Here is a 20,209-nt window from a genome sequence, read left to right as displayed (position 1 = left end):
CTCCCGCCCGTAGAATCACAGTGATTTTACGGGCGGAAGCTAGTCGGCGTTCGGCAGTGCGCCGCAAGGCGGGTTTTTAACCCGCAAATGAAGCACCATGGATGCAATCTTGTGATTGCATCGACGTGGCACTTCTCATAGTGCACTGTGACCGGCGCCACAGTACACTATGTTAAATTGTTAAATTACATTTTTTTTTTTTAATGTCTTAAAGGGCCCGTTTTTTTTTATTATTTGTTTTTTTTTTTCCCTTTTTTTTTTTTACACCTAGGGGGAGGGGGGGCGGCGCCTGGGCGCCCCCTATGGGCGGGCCGCCACTGGCGGAAGCTGTCATGGGGCCCCCTACTGGCAATGCCGGAATGGTCAGGTGTGAGCCACTTACTATTGCAAGCTGTGTCGGCAGCTGCTGGTGTAGCACCTGCCACACAGCTCACATGCTTCAAAGTCTTGCAGGACATGGCTGCTAATGGGAACTGAGTTCCTGTTGTGGAAAAAGTACAGGAACTCCGTTCCCATGTGCTCCCGCAGGATTTGAGCCCTGAGTATATCCCTCTGTTCTGTCCTCCTATTAGTTGTTCCTTTTCAGTTTATTGGCATTCAGATCACCTGATTGGCTTCTAGTGCCCTTCCCCACACGCAATCAAATAGGCACTTAAACTAATAGCATTAGAATATGTATTTAATGATTTATTAATAAATACTGAGCTAAAGATATTTAATGCAGGGTAGTAAGAATAGGGATATTACCTATAGCAATTAATGAAATGCTATCATTTAATTCATAAACTCCTAAATTATGTTAGAAAATTGTACTTGTTGCTGCAGTGCAGGCAGTACTACTGCTCTTCTCGCTTACATTTGTGAATATAAAAAGTTAAAAGATAGCAATAAGCAACAACTAATAAAATCATAGCAATAGACACAGTATAACACAAAAGCAGTACTCAAGCCACATCGGATGTTAGTGACTGTCACAATTATGGATGCTATATTGTGTCGGGAGAAAATATTCAGTGTTTGTGTGCGAAGGTGGAAGGTAGCAAAATGTAATCTTCCTATTTTTAATTCATCACATGTATATTAATATGATGGCTATCTAGTATTTTTTTTAATTACTGATTGTATTTCTTCAACTCTAGTGTTCACTGATTTTTGTTTTATTTTTTTTCAAATCTTCATATACAGAATATGAAGAATGGGACAATGAATGTAAGTCTTAGAACCAGGGGCGTAACTAGAAATCACAGGGCCCCATAGCAAAATGTTGTATGCCCCCCCCCCCCCCCCACCAAAAAAAAAAAACTAATGAACTAATGCCATTGAACAACAGACTACCACACCCATGTGGCACAGTACCCAGGCAACAGCTTATATTAATTTTGAACAACAAAGTATGCAGTATACTGTATGCAGCCCCTGAAGGGAACACATTGCAGACCTCCATGCCTTCTAACCAATTTCTGTTCTGTTATATAAAATGAAATAGTTCAACTCACCATAATGCAAAATCAGTGGGATCCCTGAGCGTGTCACTTGCCATCATCGCCTGCCACCAGATGCAGATTGTAACTTGTCACACGTTGAGGAATGTCACCTACCACATGTTGCGGATTGTCCACTTGCCACATCACAGATTGTCAATTGCCAAGTCACCTGCCACACATTATGGATTGTCACTTGCCACGTCCTGGATTGTCACTTGCCACACATTATGGATTGTCACTTGCCACGTCCTGGATTGTCACTTGCCACGTCACTTGCCACACATTATGGATTGTCACATCACCTGCTACACGTTGCGGATTGTCCACTTGCCACGTCGCCTGCCACCAGATGCAGATTGTCACTTGTCACACGTTGCAGAATGTCACCTGCCACATGTTGCGGATTGTCCACTTGCCACGTCCCGGATTGTCACTTGCCACGTTACCTGCCACACATTACGGATTGTCACTTGCCACGTCACCTGCCACACATTACGGAATGTCACTTGCCACGTCACGGATTTTCACTTGCCACGTCCCCTGCCACATGTTACGGATTGTCACTTGCCACGTCACCTGCCACACATTACGGATTGTCACTTGCCACGTCATTACAGATTTTCACTTGCCACATCCTAGATTGTCACTTGCCACACATTATGGATTGTCACTTGCACGTCCCCGGGTTGTCACTTGCCACGTCACCTGCCACACATTACGGATTGTCACTTGTCCCGTCACGGATTTTCACTTGCCACGTCACCTGCCACATGTTATGGATTGTCACTTGCCACATCCAGGTTGTCACTTGCCATGTCACCTGCCACACGTTATGGATTGTCACTTGCCACGTCGCCTGCCACACATTATGGATTGTCATTTGCCTACGTCACCTGCCACACGTTACGGAGTGTCACTTGCCACGTCCCGGGTTGTCACTTGCCATGTCGCCTGCCACACATTATGGATTGTCACTTGCTCTGCCACTTTCCTGCTGTGTCACAGAGTCAGGCAGCAGATTATCAGTCAGGCAGCAGAGAGATAATGTCATCTCTCTGCTTCCTGGCTGCCTGCACAGTGAGGGGGGAACTGCACTGCAGGGATGCAGGGCGGCGAGAGATGATGTCATCTCTATGCTCCCCCGCCCGTCAGCTCCCTGATTGGCCAGCCTGCTCACGCCCACTCTCTCACCAGCGGACCGGCCACTCTCATCTGCCTCCCACTATCACCCGCGGAGCCTCTGACCGCCCGCTCTCACCCGCGGAGCCACCCGCGGACCGCCCGCTCTCACCCGCGGAGCCGCCTGCGGACCGCCCGCTCTCACCCGCGGAGCCGTCCGCTATCTCCCGCGGAGCCGCGGCCGCCTGTCCTCACCAGGCCCCACTTGACTGCGGGCCCCATAGCGCCCGCATGTGTTGCTATGGCGGTAGTTCCGCCACTGCTTAGAACTCACAGCATATAAAACTGTCATGTAACAGATACAGTGCAAATAGAAGAAAGAAAATATGAAAATAACAGGAGCATTAAGATACAAGTACATTTTACAGGGACTAGAAACTCTTAGTTTTTCCTTTGGATAGGTAGAAGCTCAGACAGATGGAATGACTCAGCTCAACGTTACTTGGTTTTTGTTGCTAGTCACTCTCTGTTGATTTATTGTTCCTTCTTGCGTCAGTTCCCATGTTGATATATGTGTATGCTTTCCTCAAGGAATATATACGTTTGGCTAATATAAATTGCAAAAACCTTTAGTCTTAATAATCCTTGAGGGATTTTGTATACAATGAGTTTACAAATACCAGAATTCTACATATGTATATCCACAACAGCAGGTTAAAGCAGTAGCAAAGTCCGCTTTGTGATTTTTACAATTTTATAACCAGGCTAACCTGTAGGTAAAATGAATATCTCCTAAATGTACACCGTCTAGGACGGGGATATGCAATTAGTGGACCTCCAGCTGTTGCAGAACTACAAGTCCCATAAGGCATAGCAAGACTCTGACAGCCACAAGCATGACACCCAAAGGCAGAGACATGATGGGACTTGTAGTTTTGCAACAGCTGGAGGTCCGCTAATTGCATATCCCTGGTCTAGGAGATATTCACCCTGCATGCAGCCACTGACGTCAGCGGCGCGTGCGCTCTGAAAGTCCGGCATATCGTGTCGGAACTTCAGAGCTTCTTGCAGGTGTTCCGTCAAAAGAGCCAACTCGTCAAAATCTCCAATTACGTCACTTCCGGTTTCTCTCCAGCAACAGTAATTGAAGATTTTGATGACGTGCCTCTTTTCATAGAACACAGCCAGCGTATACACTACAGTAGACTAAGCATTGGCTGTTTTGATACAATGGCTAAGCAGTAAAAAGGTTGTCGCCTCCTTGGAGGCGGCCATCTTGTTGGTTACTAACAGGCGGACTAACAATAACCACTCATTATATTGTCTACTGAAGTGTATACGGTGTTCTGTGAAAAGAGGCACGTCGTCAAAATCTGCAAGTACTGTTGCTGGAGAGAAACGTAATTGGAGATTTTGACGAGTTGCCTCTTTTCACAGACCACTGGAACTGAGGGCTCCCGCGTACATGCGTGGTAGTGACGCCATCGCAGCCTCGGCCACTCAGAGTGCTGGAGCCTGCAAACCCAGAAGAAACACCAGGGGAACATGTCAGACCTCTCAGCGGTGACCGGGTGCCACTGCGGGGGCTTCGTTCTAAGGTATTTCATAATGCAATGCATACTAGCACATTATGCCATTGTCTTGCATGTTTGTTTGTTTTTTTTTTACAAAGGTTTACTATTGCTTTAATTATTTTTGTTACATACAAAGGTAGGTACTTTATGAGCCGAGTCATTCATAATATTAAAATAGTTTTACTTAAATTAAGTGGTACATATGAGGATGTGTACTACATGACATTTTCATTTATGTAAGTAACAGATGCAAACGGGGCTGGATTTAGTGCTTAGATGACCCAAAGCACTTTAGGTTTGGCGAGCCCCTATTACACAGGAAATACATGCTTAATTTACACATCAAAGTTTATTTATTGCAGGTCATTGGAATTGGCAATGTATACATACATAGAAAGGTTAAATGAGTTAAACATGTGGATTTAGATATATTCTACACTTCAATATACAAAACAGAAGATAGAGGTTGGTTTAGCCCCAAGGTGCACCTCTACGTGAAATTTTGATAATCGACTTTTCTCACAAAATTATCATTATGCACAAACTTTCTTAATGGAGAAGTACAGCCAAAGCTCGTTTGGCCGTACTTCTCCTGTGAATCACAGGAATGCAGTTTGTTCTGCGCTCCTGTGACCTGTTTTTAGCAGACAGCAGACTGAACCCCACTGATGGCTGATGTCATAGAGCCGGTCCAGGCTCGGGCAAGAATGGGAACAAGTCAGGATCCGCCCACATGCCCAGACCAGGACTGGGCTGAGCCGGCCACTCCCGCCCCCTCCACAGCCCAGCATGCCGCCAGTGAGCATGGGGGGCAAAGCAGGGGTGCTCAGGAAGCGATCTGTGGTGTTACATCGCTCGGTTTTTGGTGTTAGAGCCAGCAGAGGACAGATGCAGTATCAGACTGATGCTGCTTCCACATAGATAAGTATGTTTGGGGGAAAAAAAGAAAATCCATACTTCTCTTTTAAAGCGTCGTTAAACCCACATCATAAAAAAAATGTCAATGAATGGAGTATTACCTGCTCTTCATACTCACTCAGTCACTATGAGATTTGTTTTCTGTATTCTGCAAAAAAAACTGGTAGATCCTGCTGCTCTCTCTCTATCTCCACCCTCTGTTCATATCTCCAATTCAGCTGGGGATTTTGCAGCTGTGGTGGCAACTCTGCACATGCTCAGTCTCCAGTGAGTTTCTATGCTGAGCATTATCACCATATCACATCTGAGCAGCTCATGTGACTAAGGGAGTCACACATGTAGGTGTATACACAGTGGTAAAGGCCAGCCCTCTCGCTCCCTCATCCTCCATGCCCACTAACCAGCTAAACGCAATTGGGGCGGCATATTACATGTAGATTAATGGAGGCTTCACCCTCCTCTTATTCTAAGACACAGGCTGGAGGGATGTGACATGACCTCTGACTGGCAGAAATACACCCACACCAGGTTATTGCCAAAAAAAAATAAAGATTTGATTTCAAATATATACAGTATATTTGCATTAAAATTTGAACAGTTTATTGACATTAATAATTTAATTTTACTCTGTATTCCAAAGGCTGTTTTTTTTAACATGTGACCAGCAGCAGAGGACTAGATGCTCCTCCTGCTTTTGTTTCCCTGCAGACAGGCTGGAAAAGATCTGGGTCATGTGATAACTGTATATCGATAAGGGCCGGTTCACACTGCAGGCGAGGCGAGGCGACTCCGACTTGCCTCGCCGCGACCTGCCGCGGCCTCAGCGGCGACTTGCAAATGACTTCTGTATAGAAGTCAATGCAAGTCGCCCCGAGGTCGCCCAAAAGTAGTACAGGAACCTTTTTTCTGAGTCGGAGCGACTCGAGTCGCTCCTCTCAGAACGGTTCCATTGTACAGAACGGGGGCGACTTGCGAGAGCGAGGCGAGGCGAGTCGTGTCGCCTCGCATCGCCCGCTGTGTGAACCGGCTCTTAGGGAAAAGGTACTTAAATTATTATTATTTTTTATTAAAATAATTACAATGCCATTATCCAGATACAGAAATAGAAGGGACAATGTAAATTAAAGTGAGTGTAAAGCTTTTTTTGTTTTAAATAACAAACATGTCATACTTACCTCCACTGTGCAGTCCATTTTGCACAGAGTGTCCCCGATCAACCTCTTCTGGGGTCCCCTGGCGGCGCTGATAGCTCCTCCCCACATTGCATAACCCCCTAGGAGAAGCGCTCTCTCGGGGGGTTACCTTGTGGGCACGCTCCTGAGTCCAGCATTTGCGCCCATTGGATTTGATTGACAGCAGTGTGAGCCAATGGCTGCGCTGCTATCAATCTATCCAATCAGGAGCCGAGAACCCTGAGCAGAGGAAGAGCGTGTCTCTGCCGTGGAAAATTCCAGGGCTCAAGTAAGTAAAACGTGGGGCTAGATAGATTCGAAAAATAAACCTATATTACTGGTTGCTCCTCCCGAAATAAAACCTCATAAAATGTAAGTGTTTAAAATGGCCCCTTGAATCTGCCATTAAAATGTGAAGCGTGCTTATTTTACCAGGTTGAGTAGATCTTCTTTTAGCTTAAACACATCTGGCTATTCTCCTGTGAGTTCAAGGTGTTTCTACCACAGAGCTACCACTTAGTAACCATTTTTTCACCACTCTGAACTCTTCAGACATCATGTGAGCAATCCCAGGTGGTTAATTGTATCTGAAATACTGCAACCAGCATCAACAATCATTTAACAGTTGAAGTCTGAGATTGTACACCTTCCCCGCTTTAGACCACTTTCACACCGGGGCAGTTTTCAGGCACTTTAAAGCTGGAAATAACTTCTGCCAAGCTCCAGTGTGTTTTTTCACACTGGGGCAGAGCGCTTGTGGGACATTGGGAAAAGTCCTGCGAGCAGCATCTTTGGGGGTGGGTTGGGAGCGCTGTATTTAGCGCTCCCAAAACACCCTGCACATTGGAATGAATGGGCAGCCCTTTCAAATCTCCTGAAAAGGGCTGCAAAATGGGAGTTTTTAAGCCTTTTTTGGGGGTTAAAAGCACCCTGCTAGCGGCCGAAAAGCACAGCTAAAACGAGCATCTCTTTAGTGCTAATGGCCGGTGCTTTTAGTGTGAAAACAGTCTTAAGCCGCGTACACACGTGCGGACTGTATGGCCAACTTAGTCCGTCAGACAATCCGACGGACAGTCCGTCCTACTTTCGAATGAACGGACTTGACCACACACGATGAACAAACAGTTCGTCGAAAGCTTGCGCGATGACGTGTACAGCACGTATGACGGGACTAGAAATAGGAAGTCCAATACACAGCAATGCAACCTTCCGCCGTGTAAATCCTTTCTGAGCATGCGCCATACTTAGTCCGTCCAACTAGCCTACTCACGAGCGGATTGTCTGCTGAAACCAAAGTTGGACGGACAATATTACGGAAATTCCGAAATACTTAGTCCGCCAGACTGCACGCTGAAAAAGTCCGCTGAAGCCCACACACGAGCGGACTGTCCGCTGAAATGTGTTTCGACGGACTAAGTTGGCCAGACAGTCCGTCTGTGTGTACGCGGCTTAAGTGTTTGATTTAACAACCATATGCACCTTGCTACTTGAGAGAATTTTATGAAATTACTTTATTGTTTTTTTTCTCTTTTATCAAAATCACAAATTGTCTTTTATTAAGGTAAAATGGTTATTGTTTTTTGTGACAATGATTATGCTGAACAAAAGGGGGAATAGTCAGTAATATTTTTCTGTAAGAAGTAGACTTTATCACTTAAAGTGGTTGTTAAGCCGCTCTAACCTGTATACACCATCAGAACTGTCCCCTATTGTAGTATCCCCCTCTGTGTGTGATTTATAAAAATAAATGCTGCAAATACCTAATTTCACTGCTGATATTGCGATCACATGACCAGCCAGCTTTCTTCTTTCCTCCTCTGAGAGATGCAGCGGGCAGGGCTAAGAATTCCCTGCTGATGTCAGTCTGGAGGGGAGGAGGAGAGAGCTGGCTGGTCATGTGATCACAATCTCGGCTCTTAAATTAGATATTTACAGCATTTATATTTATAAATCATTCACAGAGGGGGGCACTGCAATAGGAGGCAGTGCTGATGGTGTATACAGGTTAGTGTTATGAGAGTAGCAGGAGGGGGGAGGAATGGCTCACACACAGAAAGGAGGGGGGAGGGACACAGGATCAGGGAGGAGAGCAGATAGCATCCTGCTGATGACAGGGGCTCGTAAACTGACCATGGTGTCTGGTCTCAGCAGCCATGATACATCATGGTAAGTTTACATAGGGGTGGGGAGAAACTGGCAGGATCAGTCAGGTTTTTTAGGTGTTACAGTGGGCCAAATGACACATGACAAGCACTGTGTCATACAACATGCTTTAAAGGAGCAGAATCCATTTTTTGGGGGGGGGTTAACAAATTCTTTAACCTCAACCATGCTCGAGTCCTGCAGGAACGCATGGGAATGATGTTCCTGTACTTTTTCCACAGCAGGAACATCATTCCCGTTTTATGACAGCTTCCTCTGCAATCTACCCGTCAATCACAGCTAGCATGTGGGTAGATTGGGTCCCTGCTCACTGCTAAGGGATTGTATTTAGAGCTCTCGTGATGCACTCCACCCCACCGGCCCCTCCTGACTTTCTGTCTCCTGCACACTTGCTCAATACATCTCCTAAGCAGGAGCACATCACTATCTCCCCAAGCACCCTGTTTGTTCAGATAATGTGCAGTTGATTTATGACCTTTCCATTTAACCCTGTGTTATCCAAATCACCACATAAACACACTATATATAAAATAACATTCCCCAATAAAGATTTCAGAACATGGTGTTTACAGATATTTGTATGGAAGCACAATTGTATGAATGCTGATTATTCCGAGAATTTTTTTTATGTCTATTGAGGATTTTTTTTTATGTACTAACAGATAAGCCTCGTACACACAGTGATAATCTGATCATTAGTACATAGTTTTCAAGAGCTGGTCATGAAAGCAGCTGAAAGCCATCATCTGCTACAAAAAGCCCTCATTCACATCAGGCTGATTTGACATGCCAAATCGGAGCCTATTGCCGGGAACAGAACCCTCTGAATCAGTGCGACACCAACTTTGAGTACGTATTATACGTGAGCTCCCACACTTTTTTCCCCAGGGCTTGACCTCTGCTTAACCTCTTCCCACTGGTTGCTTGCATATTTGTGGCCTCTCAGCAGGTGGGCTTTAACCACTTACAGACCGGACCATTTTGCTGGTCAAAGACCAGACCACTTTTTGCGATTCGGCACTGCGTCGCTTTAACTGACAATTGCACGGTCGTGCGACGTGGCTCCCAAACAAAATTGATGTCCTTTTTTTCCCACAAATAGAGCTTTCTTTTGGTGGTATTTGATCACCCCTGCGGTTTTTATTTTTTGCGCTATAAACAAAAATAGAGCGACAATTTTGAAAAAAACGCATTATTTTTTACTTTTTGTTATAATAAATATCCCCCAAAAATATATAAAAAAACATTTTTTTCCCTCAGTTTAGGCCGATACGTATTCTTCTACATATTTTTGGTAAAAAAAAAAAAATCGCAATAAGCGATGATTGATTGGTTTGTGCAAAAGTTATAGCGTTTACAAAATAGGCATAGTTTTATGGCATTTTTATTAATAATTTTTTATTATTTTTTTTTACTAGTAATGGCGGCGATCAGTGATTTTTATTGTGACTGCGACATTATGGCGGACACATTGGACATTTTTGGCACATTTTTGGGACCATTGTCAGTTATACAGCAATCACTGCTATATAAATGCAGTGATTCCTGTGTAAATGACACTGGCAGTGTAGGGGTTAAGTGTTCCTAGGGGTGTGTTGCTAACTGTGGGGGGTTGGGCTTTCATTTAGTGAACACTGATCTCTGCTGCAATCACATGGAGCAGAGATCAGCGTCACTAGTTGCTAGGCAGAATGGAGAAATGCTGTTTACAACGGCATTTCTCCATTCAGCCGTCCCGTGAGACGATTGCGGGTATGACCACGGCGAACGAGTCCGCGGGACCCGCGACCGGACTCACGGGGGTCCCGACCAGCACGCAAGCACCCTGCCACCGGCGCACTCGCGATGGCAGGGCGGCATTGAATATTGGATGTACCTTTACGCCAATATGCCTGCCCGTGCCATTCTGCCGACGTACATCGGCGTTAGACATGTGCAGAGTAAAATATTTCGTTTCGGAATTTCGTTTTCGTCCGAAAACTTAATTTATTTAGTTTTTTTTATTTCGTTTTTATTTATTTCGTTTTTCGTTCAAAAATTGCATTCGTTCGAAAATCCAAATGAATTACGGTCGAATCTGTCTTGGAAGGCTTATGGTGTCTGTCGAATGTATAAAGAAGATTCGACGGAGCTAACTATATAGCATACTTTAGAACCCTATTAAAGTCTATGGGACTCCAACGTTCAAAATCTAAAGTGCTAATTTTAAAGGCTAATTTGCAAGTTACTGTCCTAAAAAGTGTTTGGGGACTCGGGTCCTGCCCCAGGGGACATGTATCAATGCAAAAAAAAAGTTTTAAAAACGGCCGTTTTTTCGGGAGCAGTGATTTTAATAATGATTAAAGTGAAACAATAAAAGTGTAATATTCCTTTAAATTTCGTAGGGGGGGGGGGGGGGTTGTCTATAGTATGCCTGTGAAGGGGCGCATGTTTCCCGTGCTTAGAATTGTCCCTGCACAAAGTGTCATTTATGCAGGAAAAAAAGTCCTTTAAAATCACTCGCAGCTATTATGAATTGTCGGCTCCGTAATACAGAGAACACTCATTGAAAGTCATTGATAAAAAAATAAATAAATAAATAAATAAATAAAAAAAGCGTGGGGGTCCCCCAAATTCAATTACCAGGCCCTTCAGGTCTGGTATGGATATTAAGGGGAACCCTGCCTCAAATTTAAGAAAAAATTTGACGTGGGGTTCCCCCTAAATATCCATAACCAGACCCTTCAGGTCTGGTATGGATATTAAGGGGAACCCCGCATCAAATAAAAAAAAAAATTGACGTGGGGTTCCCCCTAAAAATCCATACCAGACCCTTTATCCGAGCACGCAACCTGGCAGGCCGCAGAAAAAGAGGGGGGGACGAGAGAGCGGCCCCCCCTCCCTCCTGAACCGTACCAGGCCACATGCCCTCAACATTGGGAGGATGCTTTGGGGGTCTGTGACCCCTCAAAGCACCTTGTCCCCATGTTGATGAGGACAAGGGCCTCATCACCACAACCCTGGCCGGTGGTTGTGGAGGTCTGAGGGCGGGGGGCTTATCAGAATCTGGAAGCCCCCTTTAACAAGGGGACCCCCAGATCCCGGCCCCTCCCTGTTTGAAATGGTAAGGGGGTACAAAAGTACCCCTACCATTTCACAAAGAAAGTGTAAAAAATGGTTAAATAAAACAAACACACTTTTGAAAAATTCCTTTATTAAAAATAAAAAAATAAAAAAAGATTCCAGCGGCGGTAATCCACTCTTGCTATCCAGCGACGGACGATCATCTCTCCAGCGATGTCTCATGTCATCCAGCACAGCGAATACATCCTTCTTCTGTCTCCTCCACGGAGACACTGCAGGCATTCCGGCGGTTGACGTTTCTTATATACGGAGGGCGGGGCCACCCGTCACCTGACCCCGCCCCCCTCTGACGCAAGGAGAAACCCGGGGTTCCCTGTGACGTAGGGGTGACCCGCACCCCTCTGATGTAACACAGGCAGGTTTCCGTTACATCAGAGGGGGGCGGGGTCACCCATACGTCACGGGGAACCCCGGGTTTCCCCTTGCGTCAGAGGGGGGCGGGGTCAGGTGACGGGTGGCCCCGCCCTCCGTACTTAAGAAACGTCAGCCGCCGGAATGCCTGCAGTCTCTCCGTGGAGGAGACAGAAGAAGGATGGAGGATCGCTGCGCTGGATGAGATGAGACATCGCTGGAGAGATGATCGTCCGTCGCTGGATAGCAAGAGTGGATTACCGCCGCTGGAATCTTTTTTTTATTTTTTTATTTTTAATAAAGGAATTTTTCAAAAGTGTGTTTGTTTTATTTAACCATTTTTTACACTTTCTTTGTGAAATGGTAGGGGTACTTTTGTACCCCCTTACCATTTCAAACAGGGGGGGGGCCGGGATCTGGGGGTCCCCTTGTTAAAGGGGGCTTCCAGATTCTGATAAGCCCCCCGCCCGCAGACCTCCACAACCACCGGCCAGGGTTGTGGGGATGAGGCCCTTGTCCTCATCAACATGGGGGCAAGGTGCTTTGAGGGGTCACAGACCCCCAAAGCATCCTCCCAATGTTGAGGGCATGTGGCCTGGTACGGTTCAGGAGGGAGGGGGGGCCGCTCTCTCGTCCCCCCCTCTTTTCCTGCGGCCTGCCAGGTTGCGTGCTCGGATAAAGGGTCTGGTATGGATTTTTAGGGGGAACCCCACGTCAATTTTTTTTTTTATTTGATGCGGGGTTCCCCTTAATATCCATACCAGACCTGAAGGGCCTGGTAATTGAATTTGGGGGACCCCCACGCTTTTTTTTAAATTAATTTATTTATTTTTTTATCAATGACTTTCAATGAGTGTTCTCTGTATTACGGAGCCGACAATTCATAATAGCTGCGAGTGATTTTAAAGGACTTTTTTTCCTGCATAAATGACACTTTAACTTGCAGAATCTTTTCTCTCTGTCAAATCTTTTTTCTCTGTCGAATATTTTCTCTATATAATCTTGGACTAATAGAGGTAAGGTTAAGCACATTCGACCACAGGTTCTATAGACACAGATTGTTGTCAGAGTCATGTCGAATCTCCTATTCTATATCGAACTGTTGTAACAATGAAAACGAAAATAAAGCATTTATTTATGTCGGATCTTTCGTTTTTCGGATTTTGTGCTTTCGTTATCGTTTGTCAAAACGAAAACGAAAATAGCTGAAATTCGGACGAAAATGCATTCGGACGAAAATGAATGCTCATGTCTAATCGGCGTGCGGTGGTCGGGAACCGGTTAATGCTGAGAGACTGCATATATATTCCCCTGTGTAAACACGAAACTGTGCTAAAAGCATGCTCCCAGCACAATCACTGGAGGGGACTGGAAAGCTCCTGATGTATACTTGCAAATCGGGAGCTTTCCAATCATGTGGGCATTGTGGCAGCCAATCACAGCGGTCACATGACCCGAAAGCCTGCTTCCAACTCCTGGCGTCCATAAGTTCTTATAGGGCCAGGAGGCAGCAGCAGGAAGGAGTTAAGTGTGCTTATGGCAGTATTGGGAATAAATACCATTCTGCTAATGACCATGTTAACCCAATTCCTAGCTGTATCTGTCCCCCGCCTCCTCTAGAACGAGAACTGTGCAATCAAAGACTGCTGATCGCTCAGTCTTCAGTGAATACACTTCAGCTTTCCTGAATGATGCCCCTGATCCTCCCACTAGGAAGACCTAAACCATTTATTCACTTGGTACAAGAAGTAATCAACAGGAGGCAATAGGATTGATTTACTTAAGGCAAATAGGCTGTTCACTTTGCAATGGAATTTGCCCCAGACCTTAGTGGATATGGTGAATTCTTGCATAGATAATGCAATCACATGCAAGGAAAAAAAAAAAAAAACATTTTTGTTTGCACATAATTGGATAATGGAAGAAGAAGAGCTTCTGCTGAGTCCTGCTCTCCTGTTTGGGGAGACCGCCTGTCTGTTTTCATCTGATCATATCCTATTTGCCAAACGGATGGAAAATAGGACCACCATCTGTATGGATTTTGTAGACAGGATCAGATCAGATAGCAACATATGTCAGTGGACATGTCACCGCTGACATTCGCCGCTCCATAGGCAATGCTGCCGACAAGGCCCAGGCCTAGGGCAGCACGGAAAGAGTCCCTGCCGGCTTACTCTGTTAGTGTAGTGCCAGTCTTATGGGGCGGACTGGGCTGAAAGGCAAATAAGTCTAGCGCCCCCATAAAGCGGCTGCACTGCTTCCAGGGGGGGGGGGGCACTTCTAATTTTGACTGTCCTATTATCCTGGACCACAAACCTCCCTCACTGTGCTATATGTTTTCTGCAGCACCATTGGCATGGTTATATCTTCTTATGCCGCGTACACACGACCGGACTTTTCAACATCAAAGGTCCGACGGAACAATTCCGGCAGACTATTCGATCGTGTGTGGGCTGCAGCGGACTTTTGATTTGCAAAAGTCTGACAGACTTTAGAAATAGAACATGTTTCAAATTTTTCCGCCAGAACTCCGCCGGACCCAGTTCCTACCGAGAAATCCGCTCGTGTGTATGCTAGTCCGACGGACAAAAACTGACGCTAGGGCAGCTATTGGCTACTGGCTATGAACTTCCTTATTCTAGTCCGGTCGTACGTCATCACGTTCGAATCCGTCGGACTTTGGTGTGATTGTGTGTGGCCAAGTCCGTTCATTCGGAAAGTCCGTCAGAACTCTGTCAGAACTCTGTCAGAACTCCGTCGAAAGTCTGTCGGACCTAAGTCCGGTCGTGTGTATGCGGCATTAGTCCTCTCCATAAAATTATCAGAAATTTGTGCTTAAAGTAGAACTATGGGCAACACTTTTTTTTTTCATTTTGGAAAGAGTAAGGGAGGGTTATCGCCCCTGTCAGTTTATTTTTTACCATCCCTGTCCCATTGCAGAGATTTTCCTTCACTTCCTGCCCCATAGCCAAACAGGAAGTGAGAGGAAATCTATGCAAATTAAGGGAATCTATTGCCCCCCCCCCCCCCCACAGGCCCTCAGAATTAGTGTCCCCACTCGAAAATTTCAGGGCAGATCTTAAACAGCAAGGGGTGTGACCTTAACAGGAAGGAGTGGATCATATTTAAATTAGGGGGTGCATGAGTTTAGTCAGGCCTAGGGCAGCACAAACCCTAGATACACTACTGTCCATAGGGGTGAATGGAGGGTTTGATCAGGTCCGCCTAAAAAACTGACAGGCAAACCTGATCGGACAGCCCATGTGAAAGGGCCCTAAGTGAATAGCCTATTTTCTTTTAGTCAATCAATCCTAATCTCATATTAGAACTTCTTTCATCATCTCTGTCCTTAAATAGGACTCTGTGTACTGCTACTTTCTTTCTTGTACCTTGTCTTGTTCTTGTATCACACGGGGAAATTAGGGCCAGTCTGTTAATTCTGGTAGCAAGAATAAGTGCACTTATCTGTGGTTAGAAATGGATGATCACCACTGGACAAAGACTGATGCCTCCAAGCTCGGACAACTGCAGGAAACCACTGCTTGTGCGGATACAAGTAATACTGTGGCTTATCCCAACCTGTCATAAGCTTTGTACAGGCTAATGCTGAGTACACATGATCAGCAAATCATATGAAAAATACTGCTTTCGAAGCGATTGTACAATAGTTGGATCGTTAATACAGAGCTTTCCAGAGCTGATCAGGACAGTTCATCTGATAATATTTGATTGGACATGCAAGAACGATTTTCGTTCAACTAGTACAGCTTTTGTTCGAAAATGCAATTCGAATGCATTACCACACATAACATCACTTCCAACATTTTTTTCTGTTGTACGAGAATTTATGACTTTAGTAAACTCTGCAGATTCGATCTGAGATTAGCATGCAAAACAAAAAACGGAGGATCATTTGTACGGTAATCTCATTGTGTGTACCGGGCTTAAGCTGCCACTGCTGTTTGCATACACCCATCCAAGCAGCTGCAAGAATCTGCTGATTCTTGCTTCTGGAATCTGATGCATGCCCCTAATCACCCGTGGAAGGAATCCAAGATTACAACATGCACCAATATCAATGTCTAATGTGTGCAAACATTTTATACTTGTACAACTGTTCATAACTTCAGCAATATATACATATTAACTGTTTTATTGCATGTTCACAGCATAATAAAATACATTTTTATAAATCTGTCAGCAGTCCTAATCCTTTTCTGCTCTATCCAAAACAAAAACAAAAGTTTTGGCTATAGATACACTTTAAATGTAAAAAAAAAGCATTTTAGGAGTGCATTTCTGTAACACAAGGTACGGGATAACCCGTGCTTTCAATAAATTAAAGAAAATAAGGACTTGCTATCTCCAAATTCTTACCTTTTAATTAGATGCTTCCGACAGCCAAACCTTGTGAATTATTGAGATAATTTCTTGAGCCTACAGCAATAGCCACTTCACTGAGTAAGGTAAGGTTGCAGCTGTTGAGATGTTGATTATATCCTGTCTCTGTAGTTACATCAGTCTGCGTCATCTCTGTAGATGCAGAAATCACTGCACTACCCTGCCCTCTCTTGAGAATTATTGATAATGATCTAAGAAGATCCCTTTGAAAGAAATGTTGAAGTGATTCAAGTAAAGCCCCATACACACTATTAGATTTTCTTCAGATTTTTGTCTTCAGATTTACCAAAACCATATAATATGAGGTCAAACATTGCACTACATGGTTTTGGTAAATCTGAAGATAAAAATCTGCAGAAAATCTAATAGTGTGTATGGGGCCTAAACCTGGCCATACATTATACAATTTTCTTATTCAATTTCCTTTAGGTTTACCTTCAAATATGTAGTAGAAGAACCTGCCTGATTGCATACAAATTGAAAGTGTTTAAGTTTGACCTCATATTATATGGTTTTGTTAAATCTAAAGGAAAATTGTACAAGAAAATTGTATAGTGTATGGCCAGCCTTAAGCCTCATACACACGGTATGATTGTTGGCCAACCGAGCGTCTGATTTTGTCTTAAGGGCGTGTGTCTTGTCTTGCATACTAATCGTACACAAATTGTCGGTTGACAAAGCGAACGTAGTGATGTACTAAGAGACTATAAAGAGGAAGTTCATTTCTCAAGCGCCACCCTTTGGGCTCCTTCTGTTAATTTCGTGTTAGTAGAAGTTTGGTGAGTGTTGATTTGCGCCTTTCAGTTTGTTTCTGAACGGCCGTTCATTAAACAGACATGTTGCATAATCAGAGAACGTGTGATTATTGGGCTAGGAGTTATTACTTTGACCCAAGTCCAGTCCAGGAACAAGAGGAGGAGTTCTTGGACCAAAAATTGGTTGCTTAATCGTTACCAATTATCTCTTATGCCATTGCTGAGGGAGCCCCAGGAAAATAATCCGGATGATTTTTGGAATTATCTCTGGATGACAGACTCCTGCTTTCACCTACTCTTAGCATTGGTGATTGGAGAAAATGCTGGCAGTACGAGGTGAGGGGGTAATATGGCAGAAGAGGTGCACGCCATGATGTGCTGCCTGACTCTCAGACAACGGGGAGCCTGGAAAACAAGCATTCCTGAATGTCAGAAAACACTTGGTATGTGAATAATACACCACTACCCCCTAGTGGTGATACACAGACAAGACAAAAAAAACCCCTTAAAGTGGTTGTAAACCCTTACAACACACATTGACCTACAGGTAAGTCTAGATTAAGGCTTACCTGTATGTCCAAGAAAGAAAGATATTTGCCGAAAGACAGGCACCACTGTCTACGGCGCATGCGCGGTAGACAGCGGCGCACAGGCGCACTGAGCGCGCCGGCGTCAACGGCGATATGCCGCCTGTGGCGGCTCCCGTGCGCATGCGCGGGAGTGACGTCATCGCGGCTTCACCGAATGACAGCGGCGGAGCAGCGAGACCCACCGAGAAGATGGATGCGCCGGACTACAGGGGACAGCGGTGACTTCGCTGGCTCCTGTGTCAGGTAAGTGACACATAATGGACTACTATGCGATGCATAGTAGTCCATTATGCTTTACCTTTGCAGGGAACGAAAGAGGAAGTAAACTCATCAGGGTTTACTTCCTCTTTAAAGTGAACCATATGTGATTTTTGTGGGGAGGGGGTTCAAACTTACCATTCCCACCACAGTATACTGCTGAAATACTCAGCTAGATTCAATCTTCACCCATCACAGTGGGTCAGTTCTTTTGTGGACCTTCAAGGACCGGGTCCCCCCCTTGCACTTTTGGAGTCCACACCCTTCGACCTGTAAAGCACCCTGCCAGGACAGCCTTTAGTTTCTTGTCTGTCCAAAGGTCTAGATCCCAGGGTCCAGCGCCCCAAAGAGGCGGACTACAGGCAAAACCTCTCTTTTTCCTCAAGGCTCTGGTACCATCCATCTTGGCCTTTTTTGCCACCTCGGATGGATCCAAATGCATAGCCCCTTGATCATGACAGGACCTTCCATCGGGACCAATCATAGCATAGAGCACTAATCCACCATGACCATCACCTTGAAAACACTGGCGAAAAAATTGAGGTACTTCCTGTATGGAAGTACCAAAAGAAAGCTCTATTTGTGGGGAAAAAAAGGACATACATTTTTTTTGGGTACAACGTCGCACGACCGCGCAATTGCCATTTAAAGCGACACAGTGCAGTATCGCAAAAAATGGTCTGGTCATTGAGCAGCCAAATCATCCGGGGCTGAAGTGGTTAAAGAAGATGAGAATGTGCACTACATTTCGACATTTGATCAATTGCCACGTCACGAATGTTAATCCTAGATTACGAACAGTAGATTACAAGACCAAACTCTTCCCAGTTGTTCCTTGATTCCGGGCATGCGTGTTTGACTTTTGTGTGATGATTTCTGTACGGACCATCCAAAAATCAGACGTCGTGGTCACATCAGACGAAAATTTTATAGCCTGCACATCCAGCTTTTGTCTGACGAAAAAGTCAAATCGGCTGTCGAAAGCACCGTACTTACGATCCGAAAATCCGCAGACAGCTCGTCTTACTAATTTTCCCTTCTGATTTTTGTATCGTATGTACGAGGCCTAAGCCCCTGTACACACGGTCGGAGATTTCGACAACCAAATCCGTCGGATTTTGTCAGTCGGATCTTGTCCGTCGGATCTTGTCCGAAACTGTTGCATACACACGGTCGGACTAAGTTGTCGAAAAATCCGATCATTCAGAACGTGATGACGTAATTTCGTTACGATGGGACTACGTTCAGGCTAGTAGCCAATAGCTTTGATGTAGGAATTTGATCTGAGCGGCACTTGGTCCGATCAAAATTCTCTACATATGATCGGAGTATGTCTGATCGAACCAGTTGGCCGGGAAATATTTCCAACAAGTTGTAAAATTGGGTCCGACGGATATTCCGAAGGAATCAGTCCGATGCATACCACACACAGTCGGATTATCCGACAACACGGTCCGATAGGACACATTCCGACGGATTCTCCGACCGTGTGTACAAGGGCTTAGACCCCATCCACACTATTCGATTTTCTGCAGATTTTTGTCTTCAGATTTACCAAAACTATATAATATGAGGTCAAATCTTAAGAGTTTCAATTTGTATGCAATCAGGCAGGCCCTTGCACTACATGGTTTTGGTAAATCTGAAAACAAAAATCTGCAGAAAATCAAATAGTGTGTATGGGGCTTTAAGCTGGTCAAACACCAGTAGAATTTTGTTAGAAAACATTTCCTTTTTGGAATGTTTATTTCTATTGGTTAGTGAAGTCAGATCAATGGTTGTTTGCAGCCATAGAGTTGAGCAAATTCGAAGCAGCATTAAGAAAAAAATTCTCGAAAGAATGAAAATCAACAGTGTATGTGGTTTTTGTTTGGGAAAAATTGTACATATTATAATGCATATAATATGCACAAAAGAAAACTATTACATCTGGGATTCCATTCAAGCAGCAGGTCTGGATGAAATTTTAAGGGCTATTGAATTAAATTACATGACTCAATGATGGCACAAGATCATCCAAGCAAAACTTTTCAGAGTTTCCGCATGAGTGAAATTCTATTAGAGGATGGTCAACTTTACCCAACTTAAGGTCCGCCCTATAGCAAATATATTGATATAGGGCGGCCATTCTGTGCAGAATCACATAAATATGCAGTACATTATTCTGCACGTCCGCCTAGGAGGCACAGCAGCAGAAGCTGATCTACAGGTGCAATGGATGTCTGCTGGCACCCCACCGATCGTCCGGCAGAGACACAGAATGGATCTATGTAAACAGGTCAGAGCTCCATTCTGACAGGG

The 20,209-nt window shown here is 44.8% G+C and overlaps 1 protein-coding gene across 3 annotated transcripts in view; it reads right to left on the bottom strand.

Moving 5' to 3' along the window:
* CAPS (calcyphosine) overlaps nt 1–20,209 on the bottom strand; it is a 92,231-nt gene that overhangs the window by 24,282 nt on the left and 47,740 nt on the right. The window contains exons 1-2 of one of the 3 annotated variants that reach the window (XM_077476290.1): nt 16,282–16,424; nt 1,497–2,060 (exon numbers count right to left, since the gene is read on the bottom strand). The exons of 1 other annotated variant lie outside the window; for it this stretch is intronic. The gene's annotated coding sequence lies outside the window, so the exon portion shown is untranslated. Of the gene's footprint in view, nt 1–1,496; nt 2,061–16,281; nt 16,445–20,209 lie in introns of those variants that run through there. One more of the 3 variants, XM_077476288.1, reaches the window with a different exon arrangement.

The sequence above is a fragment of the Lithobates pipiens genome, unplaced genomic scaffold (assembly GCF_037356315.1).
Source record: "Lithobates pipiens isolate NorthernLeopardFrog02 unplaced genomic scaffold, aLitPip1_a1.2 Scaffold_13, whole genome shotgun sequence".
Classification (NCBI taxonomy): domain Eukaryota; kingdom Metazoa; phylum Chordata; class Amphibia; order Anura; family Ranidae; genus Lithobates; species Lithobates pipiens.
This window is presented reverse-complemented; position numbering and strand designations above follow the sequence as displayed.